Genomic DNA, 23,897 nt, shown 5'->3' with positions numbered 1-23,897 from the left:
AGTCAGAAGGATGAGGACTTGGGCTAGTGGGTTTCAGGGAACGAAGGAAGCTCTATCACAGGAACAGGACACATTACAACTAAGAGGTGGGCAGGAAGCTCAGTCAGCAAGGGTTAAGAGCCACCATGGGACCTGTCTTTTGAGCCTATAAGGAGCCAGCCAGTGTCTCAGAGCAGAAAGTGAGTTTTTCTGAAAGGACCATCTGCTTCTTACTTTCCTGTGTACATCTCTACTCCAAGATCCAACTACTCTCTGAATCGGATGCAAAATTCAGATTATACCATACAGAAGAGAAAAGTTTATCTTCGAGATGGCTATTATTTGGTATGTGCTGTCTTAATGTGGCAGGCACAGGGCTAGTGCCTTTGACATCCATCATCACCTTAAAGCCTATCTCGATCAGGCATGCATTATTTTCCGCTTATGTACATGAAGAAACTGAGGCTCAGAGAGGAGCTGTCACCCAGGGTTATGTAGCAAGTATCTGTCAGGCTGGGCCTCATCACGAAGACTGACTGGCTGCAGAAACTGCGCTCCTAACCACAGCAATATTCTTACTTCCCACTGGTAACCAAGAAATGGCAAGCGTGGGTTTATATAAAAAAAAACTCTACTCTTGGATGTTGGAAGTGGAAAGCGACAGCTGTGGAGCATGTGTGGAAGGATGTTAGGGCTCCCACACCATTGTTTCTTCATGTAACCATGTCCCAGCTCCAGGTCCCAGTCCACCAGGCAGGAGCCCACAATCCTCCTAATGGCTTTTAAACATTTTAATTCATCTGGATTTTTTTTCAGGAATATGATGCATACCAATCAGTTGTAAAGAGTAATGTTTGATGCTTTGGAGGGGAGAAGGTGGAACACAAAGGAAATATTAGCAGCCGTGAAAATTCAAATGTGAGCCAGAATGATTTCATATATATACTAATCCCCATTCATCAGGAATTGCTCCTGGTCCCACTCCCAGAGGTCCCACACACTGCCCAAGCCACTCACCACTGTATCCTGGGGTGCAGGGCTGGATCAGTCTTATGTAGGTTTCCCAGTTGTCTGTCTGGGTCAGTGAGCTGTCACTAGTTCGGGTCAACTTTTTCTGTGGGTTTCCCCATCATGGTCTTGACACCTGTGTTCATGTTATCACTCCTCCCTCTCTTCGACAGAACTCCGGGAGTTCCGTCCAGTGGTTAGTTCCCCACAGTCTACAACCCCAGAGAAGCTAGGTAACAAAGAGAGACAGACATATATGGATCCACCTAGGAAGGAGAATTAGACATGACCTCCTTAAACCTTCATCCAATAAGTAAAGGAAGCAGATGCAGAGATGCAGATGCAGAGTGGTTAGCTGAATGTTGTCTTTAACAGCCCAGACAACGTAAGGGGTGTAATTGCAATCCCTACATAGGGCAGCCTCCTCTTTCATTCATATGTGGAAAAGATAGCACTCTGGAAACCCTTACATCTCCCTCTCTTAGAAGGCTGTTCTCATTAGTTAACACGAGAGCTGATATAAGCATATCCAAATACTTAGAGATATGCTGAAATAAATAAATATGCAAAAAGCTTTGTGTAGGTACACTTTTTCATGAGTATAAATTCAAAAGCATTAAGGGCAACCCAAAGAACTTCACTGCAAACACATACACACACACACACACACACACACACCTTTACCAACAATGTCACCAAATAGACAAGGAGCCAGCGTCAAGTTCCCATCCCATGAACTGTTAATGAGAATGAAATCCCAGATTGGAGCCAGTCTGCAGCGAGTGAGTCATGCGGAGGGAAAGAGGAGCAGGGCTGAGGGTAGAGCCTTGCAGGCAGAGTCAATACATTCATTTTTCAAGGTCCAAGATCAGTGTGCTTGCTAATGATGGCTCTCAGAGCTGCTCCAATTAGGCATTGTTCCCTGCTCCAACAACCCCCTAGCTCTGTTTAAGGGGTTCCAGATCTGCACAACTTGGTGATAGCTTCAGATTTGATCTTTTGTGGCCCAGAGAATTGAGTCGGGATTTGAGAGAGAGAAAGAGAGCAGGTAAAATTACTGTAGACTCCACGGTTAAAAAGAAGTTTAGAAACAACTCAAAAGCCAGAGAGGAAAAAACCGGTCTCATTAATTGGACTCTCTTTACTTCTTTGATTCTTCTACCAGCAATTCTCCTCCGCCGACAGAATGTACCTAGACAAAACAGTTGAAAGAAAGGGATTATCTGCCCTGTTCTTCAAAGCCAAGTTATTTTTGGTTAATTGGGGAAGAAGATGGCAAAAGTACTTTCAGTAAGGGTTTAGAATGGGACCCGAACTGATTGAAAATGTGAACCTGTAACTGGGCCTTGAACCTATACACGGTACTTCCAGTGTTCATGTAATGAATTTTTGTACTGTTTCCTGTTGAAACATTAGCAGGTAACCACTGTGTAACATTGCTTTCTCTGCAATGATCTTTAATCTTTATAACTTCATGAAGTAAGTGCTCTCTCTTTTTTCTAATGTATGGGTGCTCTGTCTGCATGTATGACTTTATACCAGAAGAGGGCATCAGATCCCACTACAGATGGTTGTAAGACACCATGTGGTTGCTGGGAATTGAACTCAGAACCTCTGGCCAAGCTGCCAGTGCTCTTAACCACTGAGCCATCTCTTCAACCTCCATAGGTGCTCTTTTTAAAGAAACAGAATTTTACAGAAAAAGAAACTGAACACTGGGGTTGTTGAAATTTTGGCCTAAGTCTCCACAAGTAGGAAGCAAGCTCTGCTGCTGACATGTGTATGTATGCAATCTGGATGTGTGTAACATGTTTGTATGTAATACTGCATTTTCATCACCATTACCATGTTTTTGTTTAGTTTGGTTTGATTTGGTTTTTGTTGTGTTTTTGGTTTTGGTTTTGGTTTTTCAAGACAGGGTTTCTCTGTGTAGCCCTGGCTGTCCTGGAACTCACTCTGCAGACCAGGGTGAATTTGAACTCGGAAGATCTGCTTGCCTCCCAAATGCTGGGATTAAAGGCATGCACCACCACCACCCGGCACCATTAAGGCTTTTATTCCCAAAGTTGAAATGCTAAAAGCAGTATGACAAGACACTTCTTTTGCATAAATCTTTCTTAGAATAGATTTTCAGTAGTAAAATGTTTAGATTGAATAGTAGAAATGTTCTTAAATCTCCACATAACATTAAATAGCATTTTAAAGTGTGCTGCTAATTTCAATGGGTAAAGTCAACATGAGCATGGCTCTTTTTCTCTTCATATCCTTTTAACACTCTTTTATTATAATTACTGTTGTTCCGGACTATTTTATGTTCACCATTCCAAGCTCAAGGGCAAAGGTTCCCAGGAATTCCATTTGGGGGAGAGTGGTATTCTCAGGTCATGAGCTTCTGAGGTTGTCAGGCTCTGTATGGGCTTCCAGCTGTTTATATCTGCTGAGAAGACAAAAGAGCCTGCCTTGAGAAAGAATAGAAACTAGAGATTGGAGTTTTAGGGAGCCACAGGGGAGGCTTTGGAACCCAGAAGGTACAGCATTAATTTAGCTGAGCTGGGGAGTCCTTTCCTTCCCTTTATAGCTAAGACACACTCCTTTCTCTTCCACGCCAACATGCAGGAAGGCAGTTTTGATTCATTCACTCTTCCTATTGTTTGAGTATGTAGCACAGTGTAGACAACCCTGGAGGGAGGTGGGTCAGCGGACAAACTCTGTCCTAATGAAGCTTCACTCCAGTGAGAGGCAACAAACAAATGTAAGATGCCAAGAAGTAATGAATTCTACAAAATGTCTCTAAGAAAGAAAAGTGTCAGACAGTTCATAGACCCAAGGGCTTGGGGCATAGGTGTGAGGTTGGGGGATGTGAGGCAAACTTACTAGAAAGTACCCCAGATCTCTTTGTTGTTCCCTAAGAAAAAGCCATGACTTCTATCAGGTCTTGCCCTTTGCTCTAAGGATGTGAAAGATGTGCCTAGATACTGCAGTGCTGGGGTCTGGAATTATCCCTGTCCGTCTATCTAGACCCAGTGTCTCATTGCTCCGTGCTGCTACGCAATGTCGGTGCCCTGTGTCTGGAGCCACAGCTATTGCTCAATGTCTAGATGCAGTGTTCCATATCAAAGCAATCAGAGCTCTTGCAGACTTCCCTCTAAGGAGACTACAAAGTCCAGTCAAGGCTTACCCTAACTCCCTCCAAGGTGCAGGCCAAGCCTTTTAACTGCTCTGCTCTGGGCCCCAATTAAACCCAATTAAGTAAAATGCAGAGATTAGATTATACATGGGAAGAAAAGTTTCCATAGTCCTGTTCAACCCTAGCCTTCTTTTTCTACTCAAACTTGCACTTGGGTCTGTAAGACTTAGGTCACACAACAGGATTAACCCATCAGCTCAGCTGCACTGGGAGAGGGAGGGAGGCTGTGGAGGAAGTATCAATGATACCGCACTCCAGTGAGCACTGAAGAGGCTCCATTCACCAGCCAACAAAACCTAGGCAAAGCCTCTGACTTAATCAGCCAGGGAGGCTCCAGCAGGAAGAACAGAGCAGGCACAGTTGCTGTGGGGGCCTGAGCCCATTAGGACCCCCAGCAGAGGGTGAGGCTGCACACACACACACACACACACACACACACGACTGTGAAGTCACAGATTCCAGAAAGAAAAGAAAAAACGAAGAAGAAGAAGAAGAAGAAGAAGAAGAAGAAGAAGAAGAAGAAGAAGAAGAAGAAGAAGAAGAAGAAGAAGAAGAAGAAGAAGAAGGACACAATATTGTCTGAATACTTAGCTGATGTGATTACACAAGAGCTTTATTTTACCAAGTTTTACAGGCTAGGTTTTAGGAAGGCTAATCTTTTGGGGGTTTTGTTGTTGTTGTTTTTGTTGTTGTTGTTGGTGGTGGTGGTGGTTTTTTTTGTTTGTTTGTTTGTTTGTTTGTTTTTTCAATTAAGATCTTTTTCACACTTCTTGTTCAGACAAAGTGCCTGGCAGAAAACAGCTGAAGGAAGGATAGTCCATCATAGTGAGAAAAGCACGGTGGTGGGGGTGGGCTGTGGCTGGTCACATTGTATCCACAGTCAGGAAGCAGTGAAAGATGAAGGCTGATACTCAGCTTGCTTTCTCTGTTTTATTCAGTGCAGGAGCCAAGCCTAGGGAATGGTGCCACCCACATTCAGGGTGGGTCTTTGCTGGTCAGTTTAATGCTTTTAGGAAACTCTCACAGACAAACCCAAAAGTATTTTTTTTGTGATGGTTTCAAATCCAGTCAAAGTGACACTCAAGATTAGTCATCACGACCACCAGACCACTTCCACGAAAATCAAAATGAAACTCCTGCATGGTCTTCTGCATGAAACCTTTTCCAGTTCTGAAGAAACTTATGTAACTCAGTCTAGCAGTCATGGCAATGCTTGGCACTATCCACTGATACAGAGTGTCTAGCCAGGCAGAATCTTTTACCAGTTTTCATATTCTGATACCATCTTATGACGTAAACTGAGATGGTAGATAACCCCATTTTATAAGTGTGAGGACCAAGACCTTGTTCCCTGTGGCTGATCTGTATGCTTATAGCATACCACTCTAGTAACTGGGCAGCTTCAGCAGCAGCACCATCCATGTCCTAGAGGTGACGGTGATGGCAGTGAGCTCCAAGGGAGAGGTCAGAAGCAATAGAACAAGATGACAGAAGCCACCTGATTCATAGGTGACAATGAAACACAAGTTGGAGGAGGAACACAAGAAACAATGATGGCTGAACTCGAGAAAGAGTCCCATTTCCCAGGGCCCGATGGGTTTTGGCTGGAGATACTTTGTTTTAAAGGAGGAAACACTGTCTCCCATCTCTTGGTCCTAGCAACTCAACAGTAATCTTTTCTTTTCTTATTTATTTATTTGTTTGTTTATTTATTTATTTATTTATTTTGAGGCAGGATTTCTCTGTGTAACTCTGGCTGTCTTAGAACAAACTTTGTAGACCTGACTGGCCTGGAACTCAAAGACCTGCCTGCCTCTGCCTCCCAAGGCAAGTGCTGGCATTAAAGTTATATGCTACCAACAGCCAGATCTCTCTTTTTCCCTCTCCTTCCCTCTCTGTCTCTCTCTCTCTCTTTCTATAAGGTTTCTCTTTGTAGCCCTGGCAGTCCTAGAACTCAACTAACAGACCAAGGTGGCCTTGAACTCAGATATCTGCCTGCCTCTGCTTCCCAAGGGCTGTTCTGCAAGTCCTGCACCACCACCACACCCAGGTTTCAACAGCAATTTTTAACCCTTACTTTTACCTTATTTCTTTGACCAGGACACTGCAAACCATGTGCTTTGTTTACTCACCCTGTTGTTCAGCTAGACTTCTTACCTGGAAAGAGGGACATGGGACTCCCCTTCCCTCAGCTAAGACAGACACCTACACACTGGCTGACAGTCAGCCTCAGGAAGAGTCCACGAGGACTAGAATGACTAACAAAATTAGATAATGACTTGTTTTTGTTTTCTTTTGTACTCACTTGTTTTGCTTCGCATGACCTTGTACTGCCCTGTGCTAATCGTCAACGGCCTCTTCCCTCTTCCCGAAAGCGAGCCTGCAGTAAGTTCACACAGCGGAGCAGAATATTAGCAGCATTTCATCTAATGGGCACAAAAAAAAGGGGGGCTGTCTTTTGGGAGGCCTTCAAGTAAGACATTTCCAAATAGCTCTGGGGCAAATAGTTTTGGCTGCAAAGTCTAGTATAAAAACAAGACAGGGTCCGTAAATAAAGCTCGCAGTTATTTGTGCTCAGTTAATTTCTCCCCAAGGAATAGGTAAGAGATGGAGCATTTGAAATGATTGTTTAGTTGTCATGACCGGGAGATGGGACACATGTTACTTTCATTTAAAATATAATACCTGTGACCACAGTGACAGAAGCCATGGAGATGTGTCTTTCTCATGAGTTCTGCTATATTCCCTTTTCTGTGTTCCTTTTCCTGCTTGTGAAGTGGCTTCTGTCATTCCATATTGTTCTTGACTTCTACCCCTGAACAGCACCACTGCGTGGGGAGAGAACCTACTGCCTTCTCTCTGTGAAGTGTCCAAGCAAGCCCTGACTTTGCAGTCCTGGTGTAACTTCCCAGTGCTAAGTGGTTTCAGCCGTCAAAACAGAGTTCTGGGGACAGAGGAACTTTATCCAGCATTCCTCTCAGACTCTTCACAACAGGTTTGCACAGAAGTCTAGCCTTTGCCAACCGTCCTCCTTGCCATTACAGAGGGTTTTAAATGCCCAAGCCAGGCTCAGTGTCTCTCTCTCTGCCTGCTGTCTTCAGAAACTCATGTAGAAGTCTGAGTGCCTCCTCAAGCACCATGTCTGCCTGGGTGCCACCAAGTTCCCCACCATGATGATAATGAACTAAACCTCTGAAACTGCAAGCTAGCAGTTAAATGCTTTCTTTTATAAGAGTTGCCTTGGTCGTGGTGTCTCCTCGCAGCAATAGAACACTGACCTTAGTCTTAACAGGGCATTTTCTCAGTTGAGGTTCCTTCTTCTAAGGTGATGCTACCTTGTATCCAGTTGAAATAAAACTGACCAGTACAACAGCCTTACACTGTGACACACAGAGATCCACCAGTGGCCTTGGCCTCTCAGTCACACCACTGTGTCTTCAGGCTCCAAGTTTTGACAAAATTTTGATGTCATCGCCCATGATCCAGGTGCCAACACAGAAACACCAAAATCAGGGAGATGAGGGGAGATTGTCCCGGACAATGCCAGTTTGTTAATTTTCCTAGATTAATAAAAAAGAGACTGACCATCTACTTCGGCCTGATCAGTACATTGCCTCAGTGTTACCAGAGGAAGTTGACCCTTAGAAATATCTCTTTGTAGAGAAGCTCTGGTCTGTCACCAAGTACAACCTCTGTCCAGGACTCTGTTCCAAACTGCCTGCCAGTGTTGCTTGATCTCCACTGTTTTTCTGGTCAGTCATAGCCTCCTGTCCAATTCCCCCAGGCCAACACAATCTGAACAGACACCCACTGGCTGGATTCTGAGAACTGGCTGGCCCACTGGCCGAAGTTTGCTGCTTGCTCATCCTGGCTGATTTCTTAGATTTCCCTAAGCTCTTGGCTCACACATTTAGGTGTGATCTAGTTTATTTGTACATGTCTCATATACAGACTTGGCAGTGTGCCTGTCGAGATGAACTAGAGTCACAGAGCTTGTCTTACTGAAGTCTGTAGGCCTACAGTGTCCCCTGATCCTCTCGTGTTGACAAAAGCAAACATTGCCCAAGACACAGTTTCTAGATGGCACAGACAGAAACGGATGTATATATTCCAGCCACTGTCCCTTCTCTGAGCAAGTCATTGGCTTTTACTCCTTCAGTTAACCCAGCTAATGCCTTCTTTCCATGCTATAGGTGAGCAACTGGGATAATAGCTGAATTCCTACACAAAGCTTGTTCAGTGTCCAAGGACTCACATAAGAGTGAAAGCAGTACCATGAAGGCAGGAGCTAAGAGCTTCACAACCTCTGTCTGTAGGCAGACTGGAGGCATAAGGACAATGTCGTCCTCTCTGGGTCAGCTTATTAACCACAGTGTGGAGGATGGATGAAGGTCCTTAAGCATCGCTTGCTTAACAAATCCCTATTGCTGGCCTCCACTGTGCCCAGGCTCAGGATGTGGGCACGGGGAGTGGGGAGGAACATGACTAAGATATGATGCCTGCACACCAGAAACTTACAATCTGGCAATGGCAAGAGCTGATGGTTCACTGGCAAGTGGTACCTGGAGTACACTATGGAGTTATGGCTGGCAAGAAGGGGAAGGTGTTCAACCTTGCCGTCCTTCCTGCAACAATAGGCTGCTTCTCTGGGAGGAAGCCTCATCTTTCTCACCTCCTTCTCCTTTCCCTCCTACTCCTTCCTCTGGGCTGAAGATGTCTGACAGGGAGCGCCTTCTGAGACCGCTGATCCACAGAAGGAGTCACTGCCAGCTATCCCCACACAGCAACACACCCTATGAGAAGAACATGAGGCTTCAGTTCAAGTTGGGGCTGAACTATTTACTTGTCTTAAGAGGGAGTAAGGGGGGAAACTGTTATTTGAATATGAATGTGCTTCAACGCTCTATTTTAAATCATAAGGATTTTATTAACTTGGTTTTGTTTTTAATACATGTATCCTAGGATCCTAAGACATCTCCTCATGCCCATTAGAAGCTGTGACTGGTGAGAAAAGCTAAGAATTAAACTAGCAAGGTTTAAAAAGTTAGTGGAGAAGTCATATTTACTTTGGCTGAGCTCAGTTCCAAAACTAAATGAAATGTCCAGAGAATATGTATTTCTAAGGATTTCATTGTTCAGAAAATAATAAACCAACACACTTCACAGTCAACAGTATTTAGTGATAGTCACTTAATAACTGCTAGAAATACTAAGTAACACACTCCTTTTATTTCTTTTAAATCTGTAATTAAATTTTATTTTATGTGTATGAGCATTTTGTCTTGTGCATGTATGTGCATCACCTGCTTGCAGGTGCTCACAGAGGCCAGAAGAGGACATCAGATCCCTAAGAACTGGAGTTACAGATGACAATGAACCATCATGTGGGTGCTGGCTTCTCTACATGTTCAGCAAGTGCTCCTAACGTCTGTGTCATCTCCAGTCCCCAAGCAAGACTCTTTCATCCCACATGCATCCTTGATGCTTCTTCAAAGTAGAACAGCTTCAGAACCAAAAGTGAGCACCCCACCTTCCCCTCTGAGTCTCCTTCTTTCTGCCCTTCCTTCCTCCCTTTCCTCACACTTACCACACTTAGAGCATGTTGGAAACTTATGCAGCTCAGCATAATCAGAACAGTCTAGGTTATGCTAAAATAACAAATGACCCCAAACTTACTGATTTAAAAGAACAAAGGTTTGAGCTGGGTACGGGATACCCATATTTAATCTCTGCACTCAAGAAGTAGAAGAAGGCTTATCTCTATGAGTTCAAGGCCAGCCTGGTCAATACAGTGAATTCCAGGCCAGCCAGAAACCCTGCTTCAAAACAACAACAACAAACAAAAACAAAAGCAAAAAAAACAAAAAAACAACAAATAAACAAAAAACCCGAAGATTGAGCTTTCAAATACCAGAAGTCAGCAGGAATCTTTTTTTGGAGCAGTCACTGGAAGGCTCAATCCAACGGAATAGCCATCTTGAATTTCTTAGCTACTATATTGAACGGGGGAAAAAATAAAGTCTTGGAAAATCTCAGGTTCCAAGTTCCAATCTAGAAGTGTCACTTGTCGTTTCCAAACAAAATTCAAGTATCAAGGGGCGAAGGGTCTAACTCAGTGATAGAAAGCTTGCCTAGTAAGAGTACCACCAAGAATAAATCAAACAATTAAATTTTAAAAAATAAGAGATTTTAGTCACAAGACTCTGCTCCACCCAATCTGTCTTAGTTATGGTTCTTGTTGCTGTGAAGAGACACCATGACCACAGCAAAAAGAAAAGCATTTAACTGGGCTGGCTTATATTTTCAGAGGTTTAGTCCATTATCTTCACTGGTGGGAAGCATGGTGGCATACAGGCAGACATGGTGCTGGAGAAGGCTCTGAGTTCTAGATCTAGATCTGCAGGCAACAGGAAGTGAACTGTGTCACTGGGTGTAGCTTGAGCATAGAAGACCTCAAAGCCTACCCCAACAGTGGAACACTTCTTCCTATAAGGCCAAGGCCATACCTAGTCCAACAAAGCCACACATCCTTTGGAGGCCATTTTTTTTTCAAACCACCACATAGTCTGTAGCACAAATAATAAAAACCCAGAGACAGATATTGGGGTTCAAGCCAAAGATAAGAAAAGCAAAACAGCCAACAACTAGAAAGTTTTTACCTCTAACAAGGCTGGGCAATCCTGTCCTCAGTGTGAATGCAGATTGACTGCAGACTGAGATACTGAGCTCTGTCTCCTTCTCTCATATATTCCCCTCTAGTGCTGGGATTAAAGGTGTGCACCACCACCACCTGGCCTCTGTGGCTAATTAGTGTGGCTACTGGGATTAAAGGTATGTGCCACTACTGTCTGGCCTATATGGTTGACTAGTATGGCTAGCTTTGCACTCTGATCTTCAGGCAAGCTCTATTTATTAAAACACAAATAAAATATCACTATAATAATCATAGAAATCTAAAACATTCATTATAACCTGTGCCCAGGAGTAAGGAAAGGGAATTATTGACAAACAGAATCAGTAACTACTGAGATGGTGGGAAGCAAATTTTGCAGTGTGGTGGCCATCCTAAAATGTTCTCCTGAATGATCTCAATCTCTTCAAAGTAAATTCTGCTCCCTTAGCCTTAAAGAAGAGTGGTAAATGGTCCATTATCAGGTATCTTCCCAGGACAATCTGACTCCAAAGTGTCCTAATTTGCTGTCTGTCACTGTGACAAACATCATGACCAAAAGTGACTTCATAAGGAAAGAGTTTGTGTGACTTACATGTCCCGGGACACAGTAACTCACCAAGGGAAGCCAAAGCAGGAACTAAAGTAGAGATCATGAAGGAATGTTTCTTACTGCTTTCTCTCTCAGTTTGCTCAACTTTTTAAAAAAAAAAATTTTTATACAATTCAGGACCACTTGCTTTGCAACCATTAAGGACAGTAGTCTGTTTGGAATAAGAAATATTAGTGCAATTATCTGAAAGACATCATGTAGCCGATTAAAGGATTTTTGCAATTTGTTGCCTCTCTTTGAATTGCTCAAAGGAAAAGGAATGAAGGAAGACTCCAGGTAATGTGCACAGGAGGCAGAAAACCCAAGTGCAACCGGACCATGCTTCCCTGTATAAGCTTTTAGGAGCACTGTATACGTGTACCTCTATAACCATCCCAAAATACCCTCTTAGCTCCTGGATCTGGCAGGACCTGCTTGTAATTCTAGTACCCAGGAGGCTGAGACAGAACAACTGTCAGTCTAAGGCCAGCATGAGCTACATAACAAAACCATATATCATAAAACAAGACAAAATAAAACAAAAGAAGCCCTCTGAGTTGGAAAGCTAGAAATAGCTATTTGACAGCCTACTGGAGAAGAGGGTACACTCTAGTCTGGACTGGCTGGGTGCAACTCTCCTCTTCCTAGAACATGGCTTCCTGACTGCCACTTAGGTCACCATTCCTCACCTATAAAGTGGCAGTAATTACATGGCATGGAATTGCTATGCTGTTGAAATAAATAACACACATTAAATCCTGAGCCTGGGTCTGGCATGTCATAAGAGCTCCACGGATGTTAGAATTATCAAACATGAGGAAATCAAGACTCCAACAATGTAAGTCACTTGCCGGGGGTCACGCAGTTAGTAATTAGCCAAATTTAAACTCTGGTCTTTCCAAATCCAAAGCACATGTGTCTGTGTTTTACCACATCATTCCGTTATTTACTCTCGCATAATTGCCCTTAGGACTGCATTAATCTGAAATTTGGGTCAAGCAGTTCTCAGGCATAATTTAAGAATAGCAAGAAATCATGCCATGGCCAACTGTGACAGCGGCCTCAAGTAAACAGAGCCAGTCCATTTCTCTCCGACAGTTCTAACAAGACCCTGAAGATGTTTCTCCTGGGAGGAGTGGGAGATGGCAGAGGACTGACCCGGCAGGCTCTGCAGGACGGGATTCACTGCTTCTTGTCACCTTACATTCACAAAAGCCTTGAGGAAGGGAAATAGCAATGATTCCACTTTGATAAGGAAAAAACTAAGATTTGAAGGGTGAGGGTCTCAGTTGGGGCTTCTATTCTGTGAAGAGACGCCATGACCACAGCAATTCTTATGACGGAAAACATTTAACTGGGGCTGGCTTACATTTCAGAAGTTTAGTCCCTTACGGGAAGCATGGCAACAAGCAGGCGGACTCCGTGCTGAAGAGGAAGCTGAGAATTCTACACCTGAATCAGAAGGCAACAGGAAGAAAGACACTGGAACTAGCTTGAGATTCTGAAACCTCAAAGCCCACCTCAGGTGATGCGCTTCCTCCAGCAAGGCCACACCTCTCATAATGCTGTTCCCTGTGAGTCTATGGGAGTAGTTTTCATTCAAACCAGCACAGAGCATCGCTCAAGCTCAGATAGGCGGAAGGTGCCAGGTCCTCTGAGAGATAAACCAGGTGGAAAAAAACCTCTGCAATCAACAACATGATCTCTAAAATATATTCATATGAATGTATGTCACCATAAAAAATACATATGCTTTTGTTTAGATCTTTAGAAAAATAGATGTATTTTTCTTTAAAACTTAAAGTAAAGTATAAAAGAAATGGGAAAAATTATCCACAGCCCTATACCCCAAAGTCAACAGCTTCTTCAAGTCTTTTGGTCTTTCTTTTTTTATTTTATAGTCGAGATCAGACTCCATGATTCCATAGGTCAATTCTTTTAGAAGCCCAAAAATTAATTGACTGAGAATTTCCAATTAATATAGTAAAACCCTTGGCTGTAAGTTTTGGTGGGAGATAGCAAGACAGCAGGTCCTTTACTCTAAGTCTGATGACCCGAGTTCAATCCCAAGGACCCACATGAAATGAGATAGTCAACTCCTGAATGCTGTCCTTCAACTTCCATGTATATGTCTTGACACGAGAGTGTCCACATACATACACATACATGTATACATACATACATGTAACATAAAAAGATTTGAGGGAACTACATGTAACCAAAAGATTTATGCAGCTATTTTTTAAGATTCATTTAGTCTTAAATTATGTGTACGTGTCAGTGGGTGGGTATGGATATGTACAGTGAGTGTAGGAACCCCTCACAATCCAGAGGACTGAGGTTCCTAGACTGGAGCTACAGGTTGTTGTGAGCTCCTTGGCATGGGTGCTGGGAACCAGACTCAAGCCTGCTGCAAGAGCAGTGTATGCTCTTGACCTCTGAGTCATCTCAGACTCTATAGATATTATTTTAAAATATCATTTATATAATATTTATAACAAATAGACCGAGAGATACGTTTATTTTTTGAATTAGAAAAATTATTTTATGTATATGAGTACTTTGCCGGAATATGTGTCTGTGAACTCTGTGTGTGCAGTGCCCTTGGGAGTCCCGAAGAGGGCATCAGGTCCCCTGGGACTGGAGTTAGAAATGGTCATGAGACTACACGTGAGTGCTAAGAACAAAACCTGGGTCTTCCGGAAGAGCAGTCAGTGCTCTTCACGGTCAGAATTCAGTCTGAGGTCACCATAAACTCTTTCTGTTTCATATACAGCATAGTGAAGACTGGTGCCCGTGATGAACCAAAGGATTCTGAACAACTCTTTCCTCCTTGGCTTGAACGTGGCCAGGCTTGTTCTTGAGCATCCCATGTTATATGGGGCCATTCTGGGAATGTAAGAAACAGGAAACGAGCCGTATTTCCCTAAAGCAGCCTGAATCATGTCCACTTTCCTCTTTGGGCCATTTTAGCCCGTTCCACAGGATCTCTCTTGTCTATGAAGCTGGACTGCAAGCCTGGTGTCATTATGGCTCTCAGAAACTCATTTGACATGATGTAGACTTAGTAGAAGATGGTAGCTAAATTGTGGAAGACAGGAAAGGTAGGAAAAGAGAGAGGAACCTTTTTAAGATGGTCATACCTCTGTCAAGTAAACTATAACACAACGTATGCGTGTTCAGAACACTCGGCCCTCATGGGTTCTAAAGAGATGCCCTAGGAAGTACCAGTTACAGAGTCACTGATGGTCAGGAGCTGGCTTTGGAGTTTCCTGTTTTATATGTTTAAAGACCAGGGCTGTGTTTTGACAACTGAACTTGCTAATAGCCAGCCACTGGAGTTGCTGCTTCCAGCTCTGTTTGTTTTAAATAAGGAGATTCCACCAGTAAGTGTGGGAGGAGCTGCAAATGACTTCCTCTGGCTGGGAGTGCCTGCTTATTTTTCCTACAGCCTGGCCAAGCTGATGTGCAGGCTGCACTCAAAGCTCGCGTCTGAGAAGGCAGCCCGAGGGACTCCTTGATCTGTGTATTTATGTAGGAGGTGTGCCTAAGTGGGTGTCAAGTATCAAAATATATAGGTAACCATGGGCAAAGGCTTAAATACACCATCTTATACATTCCGTTCCTTATTAAATTAACTGAAGAGCCTTTGCTGAGAGCACAGGAAGAGAGATGCTATTTGCTATGAGACCTGCTAAGATGCCTGATAGAGCCTCCCTTTCAGATGTGTACATATAAATATGTGCATGTGCGCGCACACACACACACACACACACAAATTACCCATAGTTCTGGGTAGAATGATGTGCATTGCACCTGTAAAACTACCAAGAACCAAGTAGAATGAAATAGGCTTATACTAAAAAGACCTAGATGTTATACATTTAAAAAAACTTTCTAAAATTATTTTTATTTATATTTATTTTATTTCATGTGCATTTGTGTTTTGTCTGTATATGTGTCTGTGTGAGGGTATCAGATGCCTTGGAACTGGAGTTGCAGATACTTGTGAGCTGCTATGTGGGTCCTGGGAATTGAACCCTGGTCCTCTAGAAGAATAACAAGTGCTCTTAACTATCAAGTCATCTCTCCAGCCCGATATTTATACTTTTTAAGGAAATAATATCACCAAAAGATGTACCCAGAACATACCTAAGCAATCTCATAGCACACCAAAAAATAAAACAAATTTGTATGTGTGTATAAAATGATGTAATGATCACTTGACCCAAGAAAAGAGAGCTGGATGATAGTAGACATTTAAAAATTGTTCAACACTGGTCATTAAGGAAATGCTAACTAAATCCATAGTGAGTTACAACTCCATGCTTAAAATAATAATAAATACGAAACCAAGCACTGATGGGAATACATAGTGTCTGGAACTTTCATGCAACAGAAGTGTCCACGTCAAATGGGATGATTCTGCACAATGGTTGAGTTTCTTAAAGAGTTAAAAATGTCTGCGAATCACATGAGCCAATAATTCCAGCACTAGAGTATGAATCTTATAGAAATAAAAGCTTAGGATACACACATGTACATACTTCTAGGAGATCTATTCATAATCAGCCCAACTATGAAACAGTCTAATATCCTTCGACAGATAACAGGGCAAACAAATGCTGCTCGGGGGATTTTGAAGGATGATGAAGACATTATGGTCACTCAGGGTTGTGAGGTGCCCCAGAAAAAAAGGCTCGAATTTTTTATTCTACTACTTAATTAATATCCCAAAACAATCTGAAGACTTGGGGTCTATAGTTAGAGAAAAAAATAAGGGTAGCCAAGAGGAGGATTGATGCTCATGGTAGCCCTAGTGTGTGCAGGAGTTGTGTCTCAGCATGTAAGAAAACATGAAATAGGAAACCAGGCATGAGAAAAGCAGGAGAGTGAACTGTGTAAGGGACAGAAGAGAGAGGTCACATGTGGAATTATTGAACCTGTGCTCACCAGCTTGACTTCAACCCACAGGAGGGAGGGAGACTACATGGGAGGAAAGGAGGGAGAGAGAGAGAAAGAGAGAGAGAGAGAGCACTACGTTCACTGGGAGACCCAAACACTTTGATTAATATTTTTTAAAAATTGACACTCAAAATTGTTCATTGTCTTTAAGAACTAATCTTTTACTGGGAAGGGCACTCCATATTTAGATGGAAGCCAGAGAAGGTAATTTCTTAACCAAGTGGGCAGGCAGCTACTCCAGGCACCCCTGTGGGGTCTACACACCAGCTGCCCCTTTTGCTTCCATGCTAGCTACCCATTAAGGGACATGGCATGGTCCCTCGGGGTTTACCCTCCTGATTAATGGCCACATGTGGAAACTAGTGGTCACTGCCATATCTGTGAAGTTACTTTTGCTGCTCATTTCTCTTCTTATTGAAGCTTTGCTTAATTAGAGGGAAGAAAACCATTCGCTGAATTAAATGAGACGTAAGTAAGTTTACCAGCAGGTGGCAATAGAGGTAATTGGGTCTCCCAAAACATTAAATTTGAATTATTTTCTAAGACAGATTTGTAGAGATGGGAACCTTCAAAACTCAACTGAGTCGCAAAGCAGACTCTACTTTGTTCTACTTTCACTGTGCTAGAGAGAAGTTTTTAAACTATGATGTGATAGGAAAAACTCGCGCATCCCCCCATCCTCGTCCTATAATGGAGCTGCAGTCACAACTCTCTTGGTCTTTCCTTTGGAGAAAGGGCCTCACCGAGGATACCCAGGAGGGCCTTGACTTTATACTGCAGTTGACGCAGGCCATGAACTTGTGATCCTCCTGCCTCCATATTGCAAACAGCAGAGATACAAGCCTGAATCACCAAAGCCCAGCCACAGATTTTTTTTTTTTTTAACTAAGCTGCTTGTTGTATGTTGTTCCCTAAAAATAGATACTCTGGAAGTTTTGGTGTTTGGGGTTGAAAAATTGGAAATAATAATGAAATTATGTCTAGGCCCACAAATAAGGTATGTGGTGAAAAGCTCAGCTAGGTGAAATAAAGTGCGCTTGCGATAGAACTTTATTGGCGTTACTTAAGGAGTGGAGCCCAAACTCTCACTCTAACAAAGATGAAGGAATTTGAACACTCGAATGTTGAAGGGATCCTGTTCCTAAAGGAATCCATTAAGCCTGCGCTAATTCCTTTCATTGTCGAGAAAGCCTAGAAATTGTAATGGAAAATTCAGTTTTCATCGTCACACAACAATTTGGAAGTCTGGGGGAACAGGACAGTTTGTTCCAGAGCTCATGCTCCAAGGGGATCAGTTTCCAAAGTCATAATATACAAAAATCCTCGTCCTGCAACCGACAGGTCGCAACCACTCTTTCTGTTCATCAACTCTCTCTGGCTGACTGGTCCTTTCTCCTGGGTAACATCCAGGGCTGGGGCTGAGAGAAAGGCTAAACAAGAAAGTGTTTACTCTGCACCTTCGTAATTTCGAATCTAATGAATATGTGAACCTATTTAAACACGAAATTAGATAATTGAAAAGTGGTTTATACCCAATTTTTTTTAGAAATATAGAAATGATTCAGCCTTTCAGACTATAACAGCATTGAGTAGTTCTTCAGTTCTTCATTTTTAAGTTAGGAGTCCTAAGCTTCTGTTCAGTATTAGAGAGAGGTTTGGCGGAAGGGAAGCAGTGATGGACCCCTAAGAAGAGGGAACCTTGGAAAATGAGACTGAGTTAGTGATGATATGACTCAATAATGATTATTTTTTTATTTGAATTTAAATTCACTTCCAGATGTGTGATGAACGATGCTGCTGATGTTACGGAGCTCAGGTGCTCTGTCCTCAACATGGCTAGTGAGTTTCCTTAAGGTTCATTTTCATTTTGATAGCTTTCAATCTTTCATTAGTTCTCATTATATAAATCTAAATACACAATAAAAGTTTTCTAAGTATCTTTTTCTTTCCACTTTGTATATTTGTTATCTACTGAATGTTTGTACCCAATCAAAATTCATATGTTGTGTGGGGGCCTGGAAATGTGAGCCTATTTTGTCGACTGAAGATTCCTTCAAGGTTATTGTGCTTCTACCTCAAACAAAGGTCCCACCTAGAAGTAGAGCAAAAAGTTCTGCTCTCTCAAGGTTATTGTCAACAGGTGTGGCTAATTGCCAGACCTTATATTTCAGAAATAGGGAAGTAGTTTTCTACCCCAAGCAAAAGTCTAAGGATCCAACAAAGTTCCAGTTCACTTAAGAAGATAACATTGGATTGCATCCAGGGAGTGATTTGCCTACAGAATGTTTTGGTCTTGTGTGTGGGCGTAACTTGTTTGGTTCTAGCAATAAAATATTTGACTGTGAATGCACCCTGCAACCTTCAATTGGTATGATCATTTCCTTGTATCATGTTAATGTGGTTTTTGTCTTAGGAGCTCCTATCTTCTGGAGTCAGAGGTATTAAGCCGTTGGAAATTAAATGTGGGCAAATTTTCAATACTCACTGGAATTCCCTTCGGATACTATTCTATATCTTTCTCCAGTTTATTATTTTCATTTGTATCTTCATATTCTTTACCATATTTCTAAATCAACATGCCTCTACCCCGGCAAGAGGTATATCTGGTGTGAGTGAGAAGGAAACATGCAACACGGAACAAACCTGCTTAGGAGTTTATTGGGGGGGGGGGCACTGTACAGGCCCGGCCAAAGTCAGTGTGCAGAGAGAGCTGGAAGATGGTGCGTCCACCTTTTAAAGGCTGCCTAGCGCATGTGCATAGGGGGATTATGGGGCTGCGTCATATGCAGATGATGGAGCTCACGCATGTGTGCAAGGGCTCACGTAACTGTGTCATACTTAGATGATGCAACCATGCTGCACATGGGTCACGCGGGGTCCTTTAAGATTCCCAAGGCATTAGGCACTTCTGCCTGAGGGCTTGTCTGCACATGCGTGGCCCTGGAACACGGAAGTGTCAGCCATGTTGTGTGGCTGAATCATTACAGCTGGCCTTTGACAATGTTGACTCCCCAATCCCTAGTGTAACTAGGTCTCTAAGAAAGTATTTGAGGTTTTTTTTTTTTTTTTTTTTTTTTTTTTTTTTTTTTTTTTTTGGTTTTTCGAGACAGGGTTTCTCTGTGGTTTTGGAGCCTGTCCTGGAACTAGCTCTGTAGACCAGGCTGGTCTCCAACTCACAGAGATCCATATTTGAGGTTAAATGAGGCCAAAAGGGTAGAGCCCTGATCCAATAGGAATCTTATACAAAGAGATTCATATGTTGTGAGAAGGCAAACCTACAACCAAGAAAAAAGGCTTTATCTACCCTACTAGACCTAAGGTTCTCAGACCTTAAGACTATGAGGAAATATATAGCTATCGACAAAGTCACTGTCTGAGGCATTTTTTTATGCAGCCTGCACTGACTACCACATACTCTAATTTTTTTATTTCATTAAATGTGTTGACTAGAACCAGAACAATGTAAAGAAATGTGGCGATTGCAAATCATTCCTTGTTTTTCCGTGAGTTTTGTCAATTGTTTATAGTATTTGTTGAATAACTAGGGAATGCTTCCTAATGTCTATGATGATGCTAACATACCTTTTCTCCTTAGGTCTATTAGCAGAGCAAAACAGTGTAATTTCTTAAGGTATGGGTTCATCACCTAACATGTTCTTGACACATGTGCATGCCATAGTATACAATTGTACATAGTGTATATGTGTAGATGTTGGTTCTTTCCTTCCACCGTGAAGGTTATAAGAATCAAACTCAGGTCATTAGACTTGGCAGCAAGTGCCTTCACCTGCTGAGATGTCTAGCTGCCCTTTCTTCGTCTAAAATATACATATATGGTTTTAATTTATGTGTAGGGACAGATTGAAAGTCACTCCAGAATTACAAGTTCAGGGCCAACCTTGGTTAGGTAAATAGGAAGACATTATCTCAATAAAACAAAGTAAAATAACATAAAATGAAAGAAAGATGGGGTACCCTTGCTTCTGCTTCCAACAACAAATCTCACTTAATCATCTGTCACACTAACCATGGGTTTTCTCTAGGTATTCTTTACCAAGCCAAGGACCATTCTATTTCTGCTTCGCCCAGGTTAGCCTTGAACCATCTCTGTTGAACCAGCTCTGTAGCCCCGTCAGGCCTTACACATCTCCCTACCTCAGCCTCCCAAGTCCATTTGAACTTAAAGGCTTGTGCCTCAATTCCTGGATGAATGTTTTATTTTGCATTTAACTCATTGGGGGGAGATTTTGGTTTTTATATTTATTCTCTTTGGTGTTCTCTGAGCTTCCTGACTCTATAGATTTGCATCTAATGCTAATTTAAGAAAACTTTCCAGCTATGACAACTTAAAACAGCTCTTTTCTCTTCTCTTTGTGGTATTTATTCCCTTTATAGATGTTTATATCTGCTGCAGTTCTCCCCCGGTTCTTGGATAGTCAAGTCTTGTCATTTGTTTGGCTGGATTTGGGGGCTTCGTCTTGCTTTTCAATTTCCTAAAGTTCTGCTGAGAATCCTCAGACTGATTTCCTTATCTATCCCATCCCTATTTCTGAGCCTTTCATAACCACCATTTCAGGTTTAATCCCACCTTTCTGTTGATACCACCCATCGATGTATCCTATTTTTTGTCTCTAGTGTTTTTCCATTGGAGTCCTCAATGTAGAAACTGCGGCTGTTTTAAACTCCCGATCTACGGATTCTGAGGTCCTTGCCAAATCTGCAGCTCTTTCTAGTACTTTCTCTATCTACTCAAGCTGTGCGTGCCCCTTGCTTTTTAGCATGCATGCCTTCTACTGTTTCTTACTGACTGGTAGGAGGTACTGGGTAAAAAGCAATTGCAGTCACCGGCCTTTGGTAATGCGGCGCTATGCTGTGGAACGAACGCATCTCACACATCTATGAGGATCCCTCCTTCCTGGGTGAGCCTGTGGACTTCCGCAGAGCTGCTCCACATGGCGCTCCGCCACTCTGCCAGTGAGACAGAGAAGGTAGAGGGTCTGGAGTTCAGGCTGTTTGAGTTCTGAGAATGTTCCTGGGGATTAGACATTGAACATCAAGTGTTTTCTGAGGGTGAGCTGTGTTAAGAACAGAATGTTCTAAGTTATTTCAAAATCTATTTTTTCCTATCCCAAACTTGGCTGTGAGAATTTGTTCACACACACACACACACACACACACACACACTAGTACAAACACCTCCTTTCTGCCCCTCCTGACTAAGAGGGATCCCACAGAGTTTTCAGGGCCGACTAGGCAGTGCTGAGCCTCCAGCAACTCAGACACACAGTTCAGGTTTTCCTCGCTGACACTGGTTCCCACACGTAGCATTTGTTCGGCTAGACTGGGATTCGACATATCCATTCATCTGTCTCACATTTTTAGGATCGTGGTTTTGCCACCATCTCGATTCTCCGCCAGAGTTGAGAAGAGCTGCCGATTTCTTAGTTTGATTAAATATTCGTTTGAAGTGCATAACATAACATTTTGATAGGTAAGTACCCAATGAAATGAATATTTCAGTCAGTTAAACTAGCTTACTTGCTGCCGTCCATTATTCCCTACTTTGTATATAGGTGGGGAGTGAGTTCTGAAAGAGTTAAATCTAAGACCTTGGTTTCTCTTCCGGTTGCTGTGGTAAAGGTACTTAACAAAAGAAACTGGCCAAGATATTGTTCACGGTGCACGTCCACAATCAGAAAGCAATGAATAAAGATCTCGATGTTTCTCAGATCCCTTTCTGGGCTTACCGTAGTTCAGGATCCTGTCCAGGAAATGGGGTGCTGCCCACAGTGGCTGGGACTTACCATCTTAGCAAAATCAAGTAATCCACTTTAGGCGCTGCTCCGAGGTTAAATACCCAGGTGATTCTTAACTCTGCCAAGTGACAATTAACAATAAGCATCATATCTACCCTCAGCAAGTTTTCAGTATAGAATATAACATTTTAACTGCATTTCTCATGCCGTGCCGTGGCCATCTAGACTGGCTCGCACAATTGTAAATTTGTATCTTGACCTTCGCTCGCACAATTGTAAATTTGTATCTTGACCTTCCTCTCCTTTTTCTCACCCTCCCTGTCTCTGACAACAACCATTTAACCTCCATTTGACTTCCTTCCTATGCTTGGAGTAGGAGTGACTTCTAAGTTCCTCCCATGTGAGGTAGAAAACTGTACATTCCATGTTTCTTTTTTCAGTTTTTATGTTAGTATTTTCAAAATAAGTTTAAAGGCGATAATTAGTTCATCCTTTCAAAACTTACGATAGACATAATCAGAATAATTAGTTGAGACTCTTCTGGCATCTAAAACCTAAACGGGTTATTCATGACCACACAGCAGTCTAGACGCTGAGCAGAGACTTTGGAAGGCCTGACTCCCACCCACATGTGCAGACCACACTATCTGTAGCCTGGCTAACTGACAGCTAAAACAGATAAATGTGCATGGAAAGGATCAGATGTGACTGCCAAACGTGGCCTCTTGTGTATGATCAATAAGTAAAGGATCCAAAAACTAAGACGTTTTGAACACACATCATCTTGAGAACACAACCCTTAGAGGCAATGCACCAAGAGGCAGCAGTCCAACCGTCTTTGGTGGTCATCAAGTGACTATATATCACATTTGTAAGGTCTTCTCCAGTGTTTGGAATACTTTTCTGTGTCTCTTAGGTATAGAAGAAGACTGTAAAAATGTCCATCTCTTTTACTTTTAAAAAGTCAGTCCTCCAAGAAGCCAGCTACACAGCATTGGGTGCTGAACCTGCCACAGTGAGTATGAAGATGTGAACAGACACCCTGGTCTCCAGAGGAACACGTTAGTGGGGTAATCTTCGGGATCAGAGCCAAGTAGGATACAACAAGGTGGAGATGCAGTTTGAATAAGGCCCGGTGTGCTTCCCGGCTCCTCTTAGAGAGAAAGCTCCAGCTTGTGGTTGTGCTCCACTAAGTAAGATGTTGGGTTTATTGTTTTTTGTTTTTAACTGTACCTGTCACACAGTGTGGTATATAGAAGGCATCGTCTGCACACTGTGCAAGAGGGAAAGAATGGTGGAATGGCGTACTTTTCACTAACAGTGTTAGCTTACTGTTCCCCCATATTTGGAGATAAAAAGCAGCTATTAAGCAGTTTTCAGGTTAAGAGTTTGTGGTGGTTTGGAAGAAAATGACCCCCCCAAAGGGTGTGGCACTGTTAGAAGGGGTGGCCTTAGTGGAGGAAGTGTGTCACTGAGGGGTTGGGTTTTGAGGTCTCCTATGCTTAAGCTATGCCCAATGACATGGTTCACTTCCTGTTGCCTTTAAATCAAGATGTAGAACTCCCAGCTCCTTCTCTAGCACCATGTCTGTCTGCGTGCTGCCTTGTCCTATCATGATGTTAATGAACTAAACCTCTGAAAATGTAAACCACCTCAACTAAATGTTTTCCTTTATAAGAGTTGCTGTGGTCATGGTGTCTCTTCACAACAACAGAAACCCTCACTAAGACAGAGCTGATG

Source organism: Chionomys nivalis, chromosome 3 (genome assembly GCF_950005125.1).
Source record: "Chionomys nivalis chromosome 3, mChiNiv1.1, whole genome shotgun sequence".
Taxonomy (NCBI): domain Eukaryota; kingdom Metazoa; phylum Chordata; class Mammalia; order Rodentia; family Cricetidae; genus Chionomys; species Chionomys nivalis.
The sequence above is the reverse complement of the archived record's forward strand: the minus strand, read 5'-3'. Positions refer to the sequence as shown.